This window comes from Anas platyrhynchos, chromosome 5 (genome assembly GCF_047663525.1).
Source record: "Anas platyrhynchos isolate ZD024472 breed Pekin duck chromosome 5, IASCAAS_PekinDuck_T2T, whole genome shotgun sequence".
In the NCBI taxonomy this organism is placed as follows: Eukaryota; Metazoa; Chordata; class Aves; order Anseriformes; family Anatidae; genus Anas; species Anas platyrhynchos.
In genome coordinates, this window is record NC_092591.1 from 16,241,081 (window position 1) to 16,260,616 (window position 19,536).

The following is a 19,536-nucleotide window of genomic DNA, read 5'->3' on the forward strand; positions in this document are numbered from 1 at the left end:
TCACCAAGAGCATCAGTGACACTACCATCAGTAACAATGAACTGAACACAAATTAAAACCATTTTAAGGACCCAACTAAAGGTTAATCCAGATGACATTTGCTTTACAAGGAGATAATGTTCCTTTTAGGACTTGCCTTGGTGATCAGAGGTAGAAATTTTCCCTGTGTGTGGGCACAAGTTAGCTGCATAAAGGTCACACAGGTGAAATGGTTCATTTTGTGTGCTTCAATTTGAGATCTTAATTGTATCTCCCAATGTCAGTTTATCTTCCCCTAAATGCAATGGCCACGGGCTGCCCAGCGTTGTCATCCCACTGGCTTCACGGGCCGGCAGTTTCGTAATGTTCAGCCTCCTGGCACAGATCGCTACCAACCTCGTCTTCACTTCCCAAGGTGCCGGGCTGTCCCACAGACACACCTCTGTCCCCAGGCCTCCCCTTGCTAACACACGAGTCTAATGCCAGGCCTTTTCCTCATGTCTCTTCAAAGGCCCATGCTGTACGTGTATTTTCTGCCACCTGCCCCAGGGAGGGTATATTTAACACCTCTGCCAAAGTAATCATTTGGATGCAACTATTTCACCTCATCAAACTTGCCAGGCTTCTCAGAAAGGGTGTATCCGTGCCCCTTAGCTTTCCTCACGTACAGCTGATGGGGAATTTCCTTCCTCACAGAAAAGGCAGAGATCCCACAGCAGCTGGTCATGTGGCAGTCCCCATCACAGCTGCCCCATTGCAGTGTCCTCCCCTCCCTCTAGCAGCAAACAAAATCCCCTACCCTCCATTTCTCTGCCCTCCTACCACAACACTGGGCTTTCCTCATCTATGCACGAAGACCTGGAGACCCAAGGACAAGCAGAAAGAGCATATTGCTGTTGTTGCTCTGCTCCCACGCCATCCATTTCACGCAAGGAAGCACAGCTCTTGCCCTGCCATCACTGTCTGTAGAAATCCAATTATTGTGCACTGCACATCAACTCCAGTGTGCTCTGGGAGGGGCAATAGGATGATGTACAACAAGCAATATGCATATAGGTATGGTGAAGACCATTCATCACTGATAAAAATGAAGCTTTCTTAGCATACGCATCAATCTTCAATCTACTTTTTCAGCCCCTGAGGATGTACTCATTGTGAATTAGCTACCAATAAACAGATAATACTTAAAAGTATTCTAAGCTTTTCTTTAGCTTCGATTTACTGCCCTAAGTGCCATAAAATTGAAACAGAAATACACACACTGTGAAAAGTCATGATAAATTGGACTTTAAGGACTCGATGTGTAATGCTAGGAAGTCACACTTCAAATGGCCATGAATATCAAGGTGTTGCTTACAGGAAGAGAGAATTGCATTCTCTGAGTAACTCAGCTGACAATATTTCTGTATTAGGCACTCAGGGCTAACTTCTGCAACATGTGGTGTTACCCAGCTCTCACTGAAAATTATACACATCCAGATGTCTCGGTGGTTTGCAGGAGGCTCTCTGTACCTTGTATGACCATACCTTCCAGTTCATTTGTGAATTCTCTAGAGCATGTACTGTAATCTGAGTTTGGCCTACCATCCAGCACCATGGGACCCCAGGTTTAGTTAGGGCCTCCACATAACACAGCAACACAAATACCTCATTAATAATGATAATCAGTAGACACACACATTTGGAATAAAAAGAGCATGGAACATCCAAAAGTCTAAGAAATGAACCGTGGACAAAAAATGAATCAATGTAAGTGAACTTTTTTTTCTTCCCATGTTTCATCTTCAATATACTTGGCTTAATATCCAGAGGGTATTTCAAAGTTTGAGCTTCCCAGTGCAAATGAAGGGTAAATGAACCGCAATAGACATTTGGGTTGGTTTTATTTTTAATAAGTGGTGACACATAATCAATTTTTCCTACTAGCACTCTTGATTTTGGAGATAAAATGAAATGTACAGAGATTATCATCAGTAAGTATTTCAAAGAAGTCTCTGCAAAAAAAAATGAATAAAGCACTACATCATTCTGTATGAGCAGAAGTACTGAGAACTGTTGCATCGCTCAGACAGTATCTAAGTCTGGGCTTTGTTTAAAGAGAAGATGTCCTTTTACAATATTTAAGGCATGTGAGATTTTGCTCATTAGGAAACCAATTATATTAAATCAATCAATCTGAACATATCTAAATCACGCTGAAAATCAATTGAATATCAATTTATATCTGAGAGCACTGTGTGAAAATTATAATTATGTGATCAAGGAGGTGACGTGTGTGCAATATGCACATGCTCTGAGGGTGTTTGTCAGATGGTGTGAAACTCTTACTTCCCATCTCAGAAACCACATTTACCTGCACATGAACCCAATTAGCTTCCATTTCCCACTCCCCCGCAGCAAGGTTTGTATCTCAGTGTTTTACAGCCTGTCTCCTGCACCAAGATTTGATGTGTCAGAGCGAGCTGGTCAGCTTACTCTTGGCTGGTTTCATAACTGCCTACTACATAAGACCACACAGTCCTAAGAGAACAAGACTGCACTGCAGGCAAGGGGTGACCGCTGTGCTTTGAAACGTCTGAAGCAAAATCACATGGTGGCCTTCCTCACTTCCAGCCTGACAGATGTCTCCCCAACTTGTCAACCAACACACCGTTTGTCTCCAAGACATGAGCGAGAAGGTTTAGTTTAGCTACCAGAAGGGTGATTATTGCAGAACAAGATCTTGGCACTTTAATCTAACCCACCATTTTCACTGCACTCTGTTTTATGATATTAGAATATTAAAAAATGCTAACAAAGCAAACATTCAGCCTGCAATACTTCTTTTCCTTCATTTCTTCACATTTTTACTGCTTGTAAGATTACAAGCCAGACTTGCTAGGGGAAGAATGGATTTTTTATCTGTCTGCAGAACTTGGGCAACAAATCCCTAACTAGTTCACATCACCTGGAAACCAAGCTGGCATGCTACTTCCCCTCAGTCCTAAAGCTCTGTGACCTGCATCTTACTTAACTTCAACTAATTCTTACTTCTATGCTGATCTCAGTGAAGCACTGAAAATTGTAACAATGATATTATAACTTGTGGATGATATACAGAAGCATGTGTTATCACACATGGCTGATATTTAAGTACCTTGGCTGCGACCATTTCTCCTAACAGATATATTTAAGTTAGCAATTCCATGAGCACTAAAGCTATTTGCAGTTTAGTTTTCTATAGGTGTCTGTGTCTTGGTTGTTTGACTTTGATGGCTAAAACAAATGAAGCCTTTTCAATACTTACAGCATTTATAAGGACCCAAATGAGAAACAGATCAATGAGTACAGAAAATTTCAGTGCAGGGCTAATAGACCTAAAACCATATGTGCACAGACAAGCAATATGATCACGTGCCACATTTCTATAGAAAAGCAGTGCAAAATCGAACTAAGCTAAACACTAATTTACGTGAAATTCAATGAATGTGGTATATAGTGGCAGGGAACGGGAAAGTGGTTTAGGGCAGGCTCAAGAAGAATCAGAAATAGAAGATGAGAAGGCTCTATCAGACAACAGTTGAAGAGACTGAGCCATGCCTGCTACTCAGTTAGATTAGCTCTCTGGAAAACGACAGCAGCTCACACAGACATAATATTTACAGAATACAGTCTCCTTTGAACAGATACAAGCATAACCTTGAGAGTGTGAACATTATCAAACTGAGATTATAAAATCTCCCTTATCTCCCTCTGGTACTGTGAGGATATGGAAGTCAAAAGCTTTGATTCTCTCAGATACTACAATATTGGAGACCATATAAATAACTGAGATGGTTAAACAACCAAGGAGAACAAGATATGGTTCATCGGCCCAACTGTTTCTCCACCAGTTTTTAGGCTGAAACCAGTTAAAGAACAGTCTGCAGCATGGCCAAATGTATCAGAAGTTGTTTTTTTCTTAGCTTCTTGGTAAGTTGCTCAGCAGTCTGGAATGTTATGCCAAGTGGTAGTTAGGGAGGTCTGCAGCATTTGGGAAAGCTAATTACAGAGATGGTTGGAGGACAGGGTGATGCCAAGCGGGAGGAAGGTTTCCCTCCAGAAATGGAGTGTCAGCAGAGCTAGGAGGGCACATAATTGGTCAGAGCTCGCCCTTATCAACCAAGAATGATCACGGATGTGGCTTTCAGCCCACTGAGTATTTTCTGCCATGAGAATTAATCAGATTTTTTGCCTGTGCATGAAGCTGTTCTCTCAGACCTTCTCATATATAGATGTATGGTGCTTGGTGCTTTTAGAGAGCACACGTAATTTCGATTACTTAAATAGTTTATTGTTCTCATAAATCTTAGAGACATTTTGGTCACTTTCTCTGATTTAGAAAACAGTGATTTTACAGGTATAGTGGCTGATTATTTTTTTAATCCTCAATACGTTTTGTTTCTAGACACACCTTTCTTCAAAGAAAATATAGCAGGAATGGTACCAGCAGTAATGGAAAAGGCTACAAACCTTTTTACTACTGACACCTACTTTCACCCCGCTGTGTGAAATATTAATTAACAAACGTAGAGGTAAAGGGAAGGGGGAAGGTGCTGCGGGTTTATTTCCAGGTGAACATTGTACATTTTATTTTGAAAAATAAAGCTGGAATCTGACTGTTGCCTTCCTGTAACAAGCTCAAAGGGGGTTGGAAAAACAAGGAGCTAAGCTTATTCTTGCTATAAGCAGCTTAAGGAAGTCTCGAGGACAAAGAGCGTGTGCTGACAGACCACCCCCATGGCAGACACTTGTGCACCTGGTACAACGAGTGAACGAGCCCTGTCGCGCGACACAAGCAACATTTGAGGCTCAGGAGGGGACGAGCTGCCGGGGGGGACCCCCAGCAGTGCGGGGCCGCGCTGCCCACCCTCCATTTTGCTGACAGGAGGACGAGCCCCCCACCAACACGGGCTGACTGGAACCCACAACAAATCCCAGAAAAACGCCTTCTGGGGGGCTTCCGTGGGCCTCAACCCCTTAAATGTGATCTCCCCGTCGGCAACGGGTGCCACGAAGCACCACGGCCCTCCCCAGGCCCGGCCGTGACGGGGAGGACACCGCCTGCATCTCCCCAGCCAGCCCCGCCGCCCGCCGCCATGCCGGGCGCCCCTCAGGCGCTGCCCGCCCCCTCCCCGCGCACCACGTGGCCCGGGCTCCGCATCGCCGCCGCGCATGCGCCGTGCCCGCTGCCCCTGCCCGGCCCAGGCTGGGGCTCCGGCGCAAAATGGCGGCGGCCGGAGCGGGGCCGGGAGGGAGCGGGCGGCGCTGAGCGGGCGGCATGGCGGCGGCGGGCCTGGCGGCGGCGGCGGGCGGCTGCCGGAGGTGAGGCGCTGCGCCGCGGGGAGCCGGGCCGGGAGCGGAGGGGGCAGGCCGAGCGCGATACGCGGTGGGAAACGGGAGGGGGCGACGCCGCCGCTGCTGCCGCCCCCGCGGCGGGGCTGCGGGCACCGGGCGCTGGCGGTGCCCCGGGGCGGGGGGCGCCCCGCGGGGCCTCCGGAGCGGGGCTGCCCGCGGCCGGCCCCGGCCCGCAGGCTCCGGCCGGAATCTCCCGGCCCCCGCCGGCTTCGCCCCGGGCACCTCGCAGCGAGCCCGTGCCCGCTGCTGGCCCCCGGAGCCGGCCGCAGCTCGGGGTGTGGGGTGCGGGGTCCGGGCTCGCCCCCGGCCCGGCGGCTGTCCCCGAGGGGCTCCCGGGTGTCCTCGGGGGATGCCCAGGGGGTGCCTCTGGAAGGTTCCCGCTGCCCCCGGGGCACTGTCGCGGCTCTGCTCGCCCCTGCCGCCTCCGCTGAGGCCGTGGGGAGAGGATGAGGATGGCACGCGAGTGAGCCGCCAGCACGAAACGCGACAGTAAGGGAATAAAATGCTGAAATGGTGAGCGTGAGACGCGCCCGCTGTATCTGTGTGAGAACTTAACCCAGGGGACACAGCAGCGCTCGGGGTTTTGCTCCAAACCAGGGTAAAGTAACACGCGAAGCTGGAGTGCTTGGCAGATACGCCGCGAGGTGCGGTCACCTCAGGTTTGACCACATATCGCGTGCGCTGCTTTCATTTAGAAGGGAGAAAATAAAAATAGAAACTTGGATATCAAACTCGTAGTGATCATAACTTTCCTGAGGCACTGGGAAGCCTGATGACTTAAAGCTTTAGTGTTTTTGTCTGAAAGATATTAGGGAAGAGGATTATTCTCCTGAGATTCTCCTCATGTTTCAAACATAACCCTTGGACCGCTGTCTCTGTGTTAGTGTGCTTTGTGCGGAGAAGGGAATTCCTTTTCAGATCCAGCGCCTCTATATTACTTTCTATTTCAACCTTGTGATTAAGAAAGCAATATAAATCTCCGTTCTCCCCTCCACCCCTTGTTGACTAAGAGTCCGGTGCCAACATATTGAAATTAATTCTGTAGGGATTTATTTTTGAGTATGTGGAGCAAGTGTCTTTCATTTAGCAGTGCACAGACTCTGTGGACTGCGTGATTTACAAGGCAAGGTCAGAGTGTGTGCTCAGTAAAATTCTTGAGTGAAGATAATGTGTGGTGAAACTATGGCTTGTGCTGTTCTCCCCATTCATGGAGTAATTTAATTCTTACTCCTCTCAGTTGATGGACAACAGTGTAGCTAATCCATTTAAGAACTTGCTACTGTGCTGCACCAAATAATGTTGTGTGAACATCGGCACCAGCTCGTGCTTATATGTAAATGTCTGGTGATGGTCTTAAAGAACAAGGCTTGTGTGTTCAGTCCTGACGTTAAGCTGCCAATTGCTGTCTGTCTTTATTCAGATTACTGAGACTTGTATAGCTGAACCACATACAGATAGTCTCAGAAATAGAGGTAAATATTTCACACAGTGTACAGCCAGTGTTTGTTTCTGTTCGTCGGAATTGCGGGGCGGGGGTGTTGGAGGTACCAAATCCTTCGTGTTTTGAAGCATTGTTTTACTTGCTTACAAACTTTAGCCAGTATATAAATGGGTTTGACTCTCTAATCTAATTTTGTATGTTTAAACGTAGAAGGAGCACCAACACGAGTCATCTTGGATCATTGTTTTGTGGCATTATTGTAATTGCTGGCTTCTTAAAATCCTTGTCTCCTAATAACATGAGCTTTCTTCGTATTTCCAGATTTCCTTGCTGAGTCATAGATACAGTAGTGTTGTAATGCTTATAGCTGGCATTGACTGATTTGCAGAGAGTCATACATGAAAGAACAGAATTATTTTTATAAGCGCTCCTGGAAGACTTGCATGGACTTGTCATTGTGATTTTTCTTCTGGTTTTTTTTTTTTTTTTTTTGAGCTTCTCAGACAAGTTCAAGACTTTGTATTGTGAAGGCATGTTGCTCATTCTTAAAATACAGTATAAAATGCTGTCTTTGCAGCCAGCTGTTGGAGTGTAATTCAGTGGGGCTGTCCGAGCTTGATGAGTAGACTAACAAAATATTGAGTCTTTGTTTTGAAAGAGGTTTTTCAAGTTGCTGCATACACGATGTCAGGTTTACACCTGTCACTGATGGTAATTAACCTAGAGGCTTGGACAACATCTTCCTTTGTCCTGCTTTGCAGGCTGCTTTGGTGCTGTGGTAGCTTGTGGTCCTACATGCGACTGTATGAGGACACGTAACACCAGCCCTAGTCCTGCTGCCACACTGGTCTGGTCTCGATGTACCAGACTGTGTGACAGGAAAGGGGACCGTCTTCTGATGCCTTGGCCCCACAGTGATGGCTGAGGGGGTTCTGGCTGCCCTCCAGAGTCAAAAAGTTAGATGCATCAAAACATCCTAGAGACACTCTGCATGGACTCCATGTAGTTCACATTAATGAAAGCTGTATAAAGATAAAATGAGAAATTCTGCTTAATAAGAAATAAAAGTGCTCTTAATACTGTTACTAAGAATCTGACTGCGCTTGTGGCAAATCTCAACTGAAAGTTTCTAGTTTCAGTTTTTTTTTGTATTTCTGAACGCATTTGCATGAATTTTAGTATCTGTTACAAGATCAATGGTTTGTACCACCTTCTGAAATAACAGGTCTGGAAAACCAGATATACAAACTTTTTTAGTGTGTGTGGTGGAGAGTGGGAATCCTAGCTGAGATCTGAGTGTTAGATGAGCTTCCCGTGAGTCATATAATTGCCGTATCTCAGTTTCATTACCTAGCTTCTTTCAAGAATGAGGCTTGTCAGTGTATCTTTAAATCTTTGGGTAGAATTTACTATGGATTTTTAGAATATTCTTTCCTTTGTTGGCTTACTTCTATGCCTGAGCTATTATATGAAGGGACTGTAGATGCAAAGTTTGATGCTGGTCTTGCTTTTTGTGCCTATCCAGTCTGTCCTGCACATCTCCCAAGCAGGATGCCAGTTGTAATGATGCCTTCAGCATAATGAATGGCTGCTAGGAGGAGACCTGAAATCTTTGTGTGCTTTATGTAGAGAATGGCAGAACTTTGTGTTGGGGAGAATCAAAATGGGCAAGAAATGGTGGGAAGGAGTTGAGTAGCAGTGGTGGTGCATACCACGCTTTTTTTTGTGCCTTGCTGCCTGAAATTCCGTACAGCTTTAGCACCTTGTTTTCATCATATTATTTGCTGTCTTTTTTGTTGTTGTTTTTGTTTGCAGTGTTGATGCAAAGAGGTTACTGGAGCTAAGGGGATCTGAACTCTCTCATTTACCTGCCCTAGGGACTAGGGTGGAACACCTTTGTGCTCTATCAGGATGTTTGGGAGGTTCTGGACAGGTGTTTATTGGCAGAATTAGCTCAAAAGCTTGTTGTCCACAGCTGCTTTTTCCTGCTTCCCACGGAGTCTCCTCAGCTGTGTTGGTAAAGTTGTTTATATTGCTTCATTCTAACCATTACAAGAAAGTGATCTGTCTGAAAAATAAACCGCTGAAACACAAAAAGGCTTCAGATAAGGTCTGAGATTTGGGTCATCGCATTACTATGGAAAGCTTGCTTGCCGGCATGGAATAGAGGCAAGGCCAGGTAGGTGAAAGGGATCTGGGGGTGGGACTGTGTTGCCTACAGTGTGTTGAGGTACACATGTAACTATATACTTAGTTAAATTTAAATCTGGTTTGATTACTCCATTGAGTGCCAGTGTTGCATGAAGCTATATCAAACGACTGGTTGTGGACTTTAACAACTTAAAGAACTTGTGGGGCTTCCGGCGACTTCAGCTTGTTGGGGATTTTCTGAGGTTTGTCTGTGGGTTTAAGTTATTTCTGTAAATGGAAAATAAGAATTACTGTGTTTTACCAGAGCGTTAAAAACCCCAAAATCTTTTAACAGTAGTCAAAACTGATTAAGAAACAATTCTCAGGAAGGCATGTGTGAGGGGGAGGTGGAGTGGGTAATGTTTGAGGGTAACACCTTCCTCAATCAGTTTCTAAGTCTGCAGGTCTTGCTTTATTTTCAAACATGACATTCTAACGCTGGCTCTTCTGTCTGATTGTTTCGTAAGTCCTGTGTGATCTTTGTGCTCAAATCTTGTCTGAATTCTCACCATGTGTTCTTTGTGACACTGGAACTTTGCTGTTCCAGTGAAGTTGTTCCTGTATTTGAAAGATTTTATTATTATTATTCTTTACTTTTCTTACCTATCATAGCCTGTTGCCAGTTCACTGCAACATAATTATTCGTTTTAAATCTCCCTTCAAGAACCTTTTCCTAGTGCTGCTATTAGTGCCACTCCCTATCTTCTTAAAGAACCTTTCTATTTCTGGTGACCTCTTTGATATGGGATTATTTTAGTGTACTAACTTGGGGCTTTTAAGACATATCCTCTTCCTGCCACTCTGCATCACTTGAAATGTTCAGTGTTTTCCACTGGGAAGAGCTAGATCAAGCTAGTTAATGGCACATGAGATCTCTCTGGTTTGGAAGCCCTGTCCAAGATCTGTTAAAACTGTTACAGGATAATTGTAAAGCCAATTTACACTTCTACTGATAGTAACAATGGGTAGACGCAAAGGATTTGCTTGAACCAGCAATTTAATAAGTAACTGTTGCTTATCTCTTAGTTATGCATTTTATTTTGTGACACTGTACTTGCAGATGCTCTGTGATCAGTGGAGCTGCAAAATGTTGATGTGCACTGGTGTTGTCTTTTGGTGGTGCTTGTTGCGTTTCTAACATCCATCTTTACAATTTAGTTTGGATCAAAGAAGACAGCTTTCTCTCTGTCCAGTGCTGAGTCTCGAGTCAAAGTTTGAAATACAGAAAGCAAGAATCCTAATGTCTTATATGAAAGCATATCCTAATGAAGTTACGCTCATTTATATGCAAATAAAAGTTTTTTTGAGTGACTGGGTAGACCACTTTGCATTAGTATGAAAATGGAATGCTGCTTTGCTTATCATCTGCTACCCAAAGCATCAGTGCTGCACTGAAGTATGTAAAACACTTCAGTGATGGGTAGCTTATTCTAATTGCTTTATAAATAATTGGTATAAATGACTGAAGTTCCTTTTCATACCTTTTTCTTGACCCCAAAATTGGAAATGCTGCTTGAGAGCTGAAGAAAAAGCCCTTTAAAATAACAAATCTAATCAGAAACTAATGAGATGATATTTTCTGGGCTTGTGCTGCCTTTTTCTTTATACTTCTTTGATTCTCTCCTACATTATTTTGTTCTTGTGATGGCTCTTGATGTGAAGAAGGGAAAAAAGTTGTCCCTTGATTGCTGGAAATGAGGAACTGGGTTTGCTGTGCATTTCATGATCCTTGACTTTCTGCTGCTGTGATCATAGTGCTCATCTGTGTAGATTCTGTGGTGTTTAGTGGTGGGCTGTGCTGAAGTCCTTCATACAACTGGAGGCATTTAGGGGATTCATTGCATCTACCCAGAGGTTTGCTTTCTTAATATACATGGAAGGCTAACTACTTCTAAAGCTGTTCATTCATTTTAACTGAATGACCATAGCATATTCCTTGGAGAAGAGGGGGGTATAGACATACACATAATGAAATTCTCTATTTTCTTGTATTAAAAAAAAAAAAAAACAAAAAAAACACCTAATCAAGTATAGGAATGCATTAAAGGTTGATGCCTTACACCTCAGTCTATCCTGTAATGGGCATCTCAGCTTCAGTTTTCTGAAGAAGAGAAATGCAATAACTGTAAAACCTCTAGAATGTGGGCGGAGGTGATCATCAAGCTAATAGGCTCATTGATTTCTTTAAAGTCATTGTAGTAATGAATGTGACTGAGAGAAATACAACCAAATTGCTTATGCTTGCATTTTAAGTCGAAGCTTCTTCTGTCAGCTTGTAATGAGGTACTTGTAGGATGTTTTTGAGATGGGTTGTTTATTGTACTTCAGACACTAGCATGGCAGAAAATTGCTAAGTTGACAAAATGCACACTCAAGACAGGAAGTTTTTGTTATTCAGCGTAGTGATGGCCTTGATGCTGAAGAAGGAAGAATCTCTAAGCCATGACAGTACTCCTCACATCCTGTGAGGCTACACTCCAGTTCACCATTAACGATATAGGCAAGCACCGTAGTCTCTACAAAGGAATGTATAGGATATAAGAGGATGAGGAGCTGCTGGTCAATGTCTTTGTAAGTCTGCCCCCAGTGTGCTAGGTATCTCTCTCTCTTTGTAATTTATTTTCATGAATGACTTGGGGATTTAATTTATCTAAGTGTTGATTAAGAATGTGTTTACTGCCACAGATTATCTAATTCCAAACTTGGCCAACTGTTTTTTTTTAAATAAAACTTAAGGGAACAATTCTCACTCTTTTTTTAAAAACAAACATGATTTGGATCAGAAGGTACCTACTGTTTCTTACTTGATCATTAAAATCTCTGTAGGTTTTAGTCCTCTATTAAACACTGCTGGAAACATGCATTTGGACTTGAAATACCAAAATATCTTTTTAGCATTGTAAAGCTGTCATACAATATAAGATTATCCCCTCTGTATTAGTGCTTTGTAGTTCTAGACATAAAATTGAAGACTTGGTGACTCTTAGTAAAGTGACTCATGTATTTCTGCACCTGTTTCTTTAAGTAATTGAATTTAAACAAGTTCTTTGCTGTAACCTGGACTCTTACTATTTTAAGTTGTTTTTTGGGCTTAAACTACAAGACTTCTGAGAATAGCAATGCTAAGAAATACAGTCCTAAATGAAATTTCCTAAAGGACCTTCCCATGCCACTTGGGGCTTTTCCATTTTACAGAAAATACAGTTAGCTTTGCCTTGTTGTTGTATGTTTCTCAAGGCCCTTGAGTTTCCTTGAGAATATATAAAATAATTCCGTTATTGTGTAGTTACTCATTTTGTTATTGGCTCAAAATTTGTCAGTTTGGTGTAACTGGCTTATGCTGATCTAGATATTTCCCCATTGGTCCCCTTGGAAATGGAACCTTAGGAATTTCCCTTTCTCTTTTTCCCTGTTCCCCTCATGCTGATCTTTAGCTACGAGCTTATGTTTCTGGAGAACTATTTTAGAAAATGGCACCTTAGTATCTTGGTCTTACCTTCATCAAGGCTGAACTGTATTAAGCCCTTGGTGGTTCTCAGCAGCCTCTAGTGCTTGTTTAAGCATCTTGTGAATTTGGGTTTCATCCTGGTTTTAAATTTGGAAGGAAACAGAACTTGCCTTTTTTCTGCATGCATGATTAACTTCTTTCATTCAAATTAAAATTAATCTTTTATTTTTGTTAGGTTTGAAACTGAGCTGGGTAAAATCAGCTCACTGAATGTGAGTGTGCAAGGGGGAAGTAGACAGTTGATGAAAATGGTCATCTGGGTACAGAGGGAAGTGAGAGTGCTTTTTTTCTGGCAATAGTGACTTTTTTTCATATACTGATGAAATCCTCAAATATTGGAAGAATGGAAGGAGGTTTGGTAAGTGTAGCATGCACTGGCAAAGGCTCCTCTTTCTGTATTTTTCACTTTGAACGTGAAGGAAAGTTGTGGATAGGGGTAGATGAGCAAACTTGGGTATAAAATGAGATTAACAGGTTGTTTTAATGAAAAGCCTCCTCTACTCTAGGAGATAAAATCTAAAAGTACAATATTTAATACAATCTAAAAACTTTGCTTTCATTCTAAAACATTTATTCGATTTCTTGTGAAAATGTTTTCAGATGTTCTTGATCAGCTGAAAAGTTTTTAAAGCCTTGTGAAAGGAGAGAGAAGAGTTAAGGCTTATCAGCAGTCTGCTCAAAGGGCAGATTTGCTTTAGCAAATAGTTAAACAGAAAACACCCAGCAAGGTCTCAAAACTATCTTGATGTCTGTATATATGAGGTGTGTGTGGATATTGCTAAACTTATTAAATGTGTAAATGATTGGTGGATCCATTTTTAGGAACTTAGATCAATGCATGTATGGCTCCTTTGACTCTTCTGTAAAACCTGCATGTTCACGTTACAGGACAAAAAATGAATGCTTTAGAAATGCAGAGAGCTCATAGGAAATCTGGAAGACATAACTTCCTCTTCTTGCCAAGGGGAAAATGTAAACAAAGATCCGGCTTAATTGCAGGCTAACTACTAGACTGGTTTTCTGACTAAGCCTTTCCTTTAATTGATTGCTTTTATCGTAGAGAAAGTATTTACTGTTCCATTTGAAATAGGTTTCTGTATTTTTGGGGAAAAACACATCAAATTCTGTGGGCATTTAGTTCTGGCTATGGTGGCTGTCATGGAATCTAAGTGTAGGCACTAAAAGGTTTGGTGTAAATTCTGAGGAATTTGGTTGTTTGTGGAAGTCTATGAAATTCCTTGTGAGGAGAGGCACTGCAATACTGTCTTTTGTTACTGTGCATGCTCTTAAAATGTCTGTCTACAAACAGCTGAAATCTTTGAAGTGTGTTGCATAGGAAGATTTCTTGGCATCAGATGTTCCAATATAAATGTTAGCTGTTGAAGCCAGCATGGCTTTTAAAACTTTTCTCTCTCAGAAAACCCCAACCAAAGGAGAAATCTTCTAAATAAGTATTTAAAATCTTAAGTACAGCAATAACTGATCTGGAAAACATACATAAGGTCACCACAAGCGGTGTTTTTATACTTCAAAATTAAAAGTAATTTAAAAAAAAATATTGGGGGGATATCATGTGGGTTTAACCTGGAATATCAGACTCCCTCAGGGCAGCGATGGTCCATAACCAGCTGACAAGCTCTCAAATGAGCCAATTATATAGATACTGTGTACACTGACCTCCAGTTCAGTTTTGTATTGCTGCCTGCTTCGATGCGTAGCCTAGAACTGAAAGAATCTGTGGTGGGCTGTGAAGGGGTAGGGGATATACTAGCAGCAAAACCTGAGCTTCAGAATTGCCCAAGGAGGGAGGATTCGTCTGTGTGGTGGGGCCAGGCTAGAGAGACTAGTTGAGGCTGAGCCTGAGGTGAGAGGGAATTAAATTGGTGACTGTGAGGATCTAGTTCTGCGAAGCTGTGAGGCAGGGCAATAGCACGTCTGCTCTCCACATCCACAGCTACGTGTTCCCCTTACAGTGGCAGCTGACTGTCGGCCCAACCGGCCCAACTCCCTTTTTCCTCCGTTCCCTGCTGACCCCTCCAGCCGTTGTGTGGCGGATCAGCCATCTGAAACGAGCTGTGGGGTGATCACCTCATCTCTGGGTGAGGGAAGTGGGGAAACCACTTGGCTGGAGCAGAGGAGTGAGGGGAAGGTACAGCTCCTTGTTAGTTGGACTTCAGTGGTGGTGTTGGATTGTCCAAATGTATCTGTCAAGAGCCAGCAGGCAGGGAGCCTTGCCTATACAGCTAGCTTCTCCCCAGCAGCAGCTTGCCAGCTGGAGGAGAACATACAGGCTTGTCTTTTTTCTCTTTCTCCACATGAGTAATACTGAGGTGTGTGTATTCTGTGACGACAAACTTAAAATCTTCCAGGCCTTCAAAAAAGCAACCCCTGTACCCCTCAGTGTGAACATCCTCACTCGCAGTGGTTGCTATCTGAGGGGCTGGTAACGAAGGCCTAGCTGAGGCAAGGAGCAAACTGTACAAGCACAGAACAGAAGTAGTACAGGCCGAAAGAGAAGCTGTGGGTCAGCTCACTGGGTATTGTGACAGCTCACAAGTGAAGTCCTTGTGGCAGTTGGGACTACATACATTGCCTGTTTCTGCTAGGACTGCCCTTTGTTTGAGGACAACTTGCAGGGAATCTTTTTCCTACTTCTAATTTCTTAAGAGCTCTATAGAAAAACTACTGCATTGTAAGAGGGTTTTTGTAACTACTCTCGTTAAGACGTTTAAATTCGGTGACAGATGACTGAATGGGGACAAGGCAGTGCTACCCTTTAAAGGCAGAGCTGCTTGCAGCCGCACCAGAGGATCAGGTAAAAGCAAACAAGGTCCTGTCGGTCCCTGATAATGGGGTTGTTCTGGGGCTTCATGAGTGTTTGCTGCAGTGGAAGGGGGGCAGCTCTGCCGTAGGAATGAGCGCATGGGACTGGGAATGTTTATTTGTGAAGGCCAGGCCAACTGACTGTTAGTCAAACCATACGTCATGTTCGGCTGTGGGGAGTGAGCAGCCTTTTGGCTACTTCTTGCTGTTCTTCCCCCTCTGACATTCCCTTGGTTGGTCACCAAACTGGTGGGGGAACCAGCTGCAGCGGAGAGAACTCCTGCAGAAGAGGTTTCCCTGGCTTCGTTGGTGACAAAATGGAGGAGCTTCATGAAGAGGGCAATAGGAGCTGAGGTGAGCGCCAATGAGGAAACGTGTGGAACCACAGTGCCAGTGAGACAGCTTTTTGTTTTTTTACATATACCAAATTGTATGTTTTGAATCAAGATTGGAACTGTTTTGGTTGCATCTAAGACTCATCGTGGCTTGTGACTATTACTGTAGAAATTCAATGTAAACTGTAGCTTCAATGTCAGTTTGATGTGGTTTGTTTTTTTTTTTCAATTTTTGTTGTTTTTCCTTGTTCCGGAAAGGATTTCTTTTTTTTTTTTTTTTTTTATATAAAATACCTGCTGTGTCTCATGAAGTGGACTGGACTAGATTACCTTTTGAGTTCTTTACCAGTTTTTTCTGTGTTCCAGCTTCCAGCTTTTGTATTGTAAATAGGTGGATCCATTTGCCCTGAAGGCATAAGATTATGCTAGCAAGTGGTACTTCAAACTTTTCTTGTATCAAAGAGCAGAGGCTGCACAGGTCAAGTATGTTGTTGTGTGAGGAGAAAAGGATGCACAGGGAGGATGCTTTTCAGAACCGAATGAATGGTGGTGGATTAAGAAGGATGTAGAGAAAAATGTTTTGAATATATGGCAATACTGGTAATGGCTTTTCTGGCCACAGGAGGAGGTTTTCAGTGGAAGTAATTGAGTTCCATGTTGTCCTGTCACCAAGCATCTCATAGGGCCATGTGCAGAAAGGAGGAGGATTATGCAGAGACACTGAGGTAATGAGGAATGATGTTGGTAATGGCTATGAGCAACAGAAATACCGCAAGATGAAATTGTTCCTGATGCAGTGGCTGACTGGCAGGATGATGTGTCAATTGCAGCCAGAGACTGTAGAGATCAGTGAACAGAGTACATCCATGTAGGAAGGCCAATCAGTATGTGGGTCCAAGATTTTTAGTGTGCTTCAACACTGTGATGCTGGGGTTAGTGTTTGGAAAAAACCCAAGTAGTGTCATCACCAGACTTCTACCTTTCCTGTTAAGACTGTGGTAGTTAATAAGGAAGCTAAGCATCAAAATGATGCTGTTCTTGAAGGTGAAATGAAAATGACAAATTTTAAGAGATGACGGATGATGCTTTTTGTTATATCTTGTTATATCTGCAGGTAGGTGTAGAGCATGGTATTTCAGATTGCCTTACTAGTAACTTTTAAAGTACTCTCAGAGGAAGTATGTTCTTAGAGGAAATGTAGTGAATGTGAACTCTGTGCTGGATTTAAAAGCACTATTGTGTACAGGAAGCTCTGAGATCCTAATTCAGAGTAAATGGCTCTCTGTGAAATAATTGGGCCTGGAGAAAAGGGAAAACATCTCTGGAATGAGGAGACCGTAGGGTATATCCCACTGAGATGGTACCTGATGTGAGAAGGCAGCGGTGCTAAAATCCAGAGACAAATCTTCCATATGGTTGGGGTTTGAGCCAAGATTTCCCTGTCTTAGTAGACTTGCTAATTTAAAACAGCGTCTTGTGTTGTAGCTGGGTCACAGCTCGAGCAAGAGGAGGAGTTCCCTCTCTGGATGAAACAAGGATCTTTATGGGGATGTCTCAAAGAATATAGAATAGAACCATGTGAATTGTGGAAACCGCACAGGCTTCCATTCCTCATAAAAATACCAACCCTGTTGACAGATGGGCTACCTGAATAAAAAGACTTTGAAATGCACTGCATAAAGGTTCTTACTTTTGCTCCACTGCTACTTTTTCTTTAGAGGAAGAAAAGACGCTGCCTGAGCGCACAGCTGAGGGCACCTTTCATGTGTACTGCTGCACTACAGGACAGGCAGGCCCACAGAGAGTGGGAAGCGGTCTTCCAAGGCAGGTTCAGTCCCAGTCTCTGAAGCTGGATTTAGTGAAAGTTAAGTTGCTGCCTGGCAAGATAACTGAATCTTGTCCAGAACTTCAATACAATTAAAGCTTGCTATATATATATATATATATATATATATATTTTTTTTTATTTAAAATGTCTGATCCATTCTTTGAGATACTTTGCAAGTAATTTGGAGGTTCCTCTTTCTGTCTTAAACTACTGATTGTGTTCACAACATGTTTATTACATCAAACAGGACTTCCTTTTCTTTTAAAACAAAAACAACAAAAAGCAAACGTTTCTATTTCCTTAGAATAAATCTTCTGAAAAACCTTTGGACTCCTCAAAATAAAATGCAATGTTATGTCAATGTAACATGCAGTTATTCTAGAGGGGCTAAAATGAATTATTCTCATTTTTTCCCTGTAAATAGGCATGTTCATACCTAATTATTCTGTTCAGTGATATCGATAAAGATTTAGTGGATAGGATTTCTCTGATATTCTTGCAAGGTAGTTTTAATGATGCTTTGTGTCTGAATCACATTCATGTTCATTTCAAGTGAACTTCTAAAAGTGGAAAATCATTGAAGAATACAAGCAGTTACTTCATATCAAGAGGCAGTAAGCAACTTCTTGCTGATTTTGCTAAAAGTGGTCTTTTGAATTAAACTTCTGGAGCATTAGTTATGTCTGTCATGTGAGTATCATCAATCAGACTTCTGGTAAACTAGTAGGTGCTTGCACCCAGCTGGAAGGATCAGTGATATGTAGAGATCAAGGTTCATATTTCAGTACATAAAAATATTTAAGTTGCTTGGGAGGAATTTCTTGTTCCTTGTGGCATTGTACTGTTGTAATTCAATTACTGCATTTTATCTCTAAGTGGTATATAAAGATAGGTATATTTAGGGGAATATAAAGATGTTTAAGTCTGGTGCCTCTTCATCATGGTTAGTGGTTCAGCCAGTCACTACCCACAAGTGACATTACTTAGTTGCTTCTGGGATGTGACACGTTCACACTGCTCTGAATTGCTTTGCTGATCATAACAAGCCTACTTTGAATGTTGTTTGCAAGACAGTACTGAAGAGATGGCGTTTTCTGTACTTTCTATCTTTTCAACTGCCTGAATGCTTTTCAGTGTTTTCATTTTTTTCTAAGGTATGCATATCTTCAAGGCTACATGCCTCTATACTTGATTTGAATATAGTTCTTTTAACTTTCACTTTGATTCCCCAGAGGATGTGTTGAAAAGTAGTACAGGTTATATTATTTTTTCTAAAGCTCAGCCCTGTGGGTCTCAATAGGCCTAGAAATAAAAGGCCAGGATTACTGTGGGTTTTTTGCCTCCTTCACTTTAAAATATCTTCTTTTTTTAATGGGCAAGTATAGTACTTTATGAAAAAGAGAATGTTTTAAAATTCACGCTTAACTTCAGAAAAGGGTTCTTTGTAGTAGCTGGAACATGTGGTCCGAAGCAAAGAACCAACCGATGCAGTTACTTTCATGGTCTCGTATCTTGCCCTTTTGTGCTTGGAACTGCTGACATGGCTTAGGGTCTGGTGTTTTGCTTATAGTTGTGTTTTGTTTACTTTTTTTTCCCATGCAGTAAATAATGAAATAAGCTTTTTTTAGATTGAAATCATGAAGAACATTATTCATTCCTCGCTTTTGTACAGTCCTAATCCAAACTAGAAACTTCCAGATGTATTAGCTACAACTCCAAGCAGAAACAAGCAACTTTTTCTTCATGCTGAAGTGCTGGTCCCAGTTGCTGGCTGGTAATTCCAGTAGTGATGCAATGTAATAACCGTTGTGGCCAGGGCTGTGTTTGGAGCCTCCCCAGGTGGACGGGAGCAGTAGAACCGTGCTGCTGGATATGGGGTTGTCGTGGTGCTCCTGAGCGTGGCTTGGTGCTCAGTGCCCATTGCCAGCCTGCTGTGCTGCGTCTGGAGGCAGGTTCAGGCAAGCTGGTGAACATGGGCCCTTGCCACTGTCCCCACAAGTGTTTTTGCTTATTTTCATAGCAGTAAATAAGTAACTAAAAGTTTGTTCTTGCTAGA

At 42.6% G+C, this 19,536-nt stretch overlaps 1 protein-coding gene across 4 annotated transcripts in view; it reads left to right on the forward strand.

The window, feature by feature from the left end:
• Positions 1 to 5,163: 5,163 nt before the first annotated feature.
• The window catches only part of BTBD7 (BTB domain containing 7), a 56,183-nt gene continuing 41,810 nt past the window's right edge, over positions 5,164 to 19,536 (forward strand). For 2 of the 4 annotated variants that reach the window (XM_027459735.3, XM_027459736.3), the window contains exon 1: positions 5,164 to 5,322. The gene's annotated coding sequence lies outside the window, so the exon portion shown is untranslated. Of the gene's footprint in view, positions 5,323 to 5,704; positions 5,869 to 9,078; positions 9,190 to 19,536 lie in introns of those variants that run through there. The other 2 variants (XM_072038358.1, XM_013101356.5) reach the window with 2 other exon arrangements.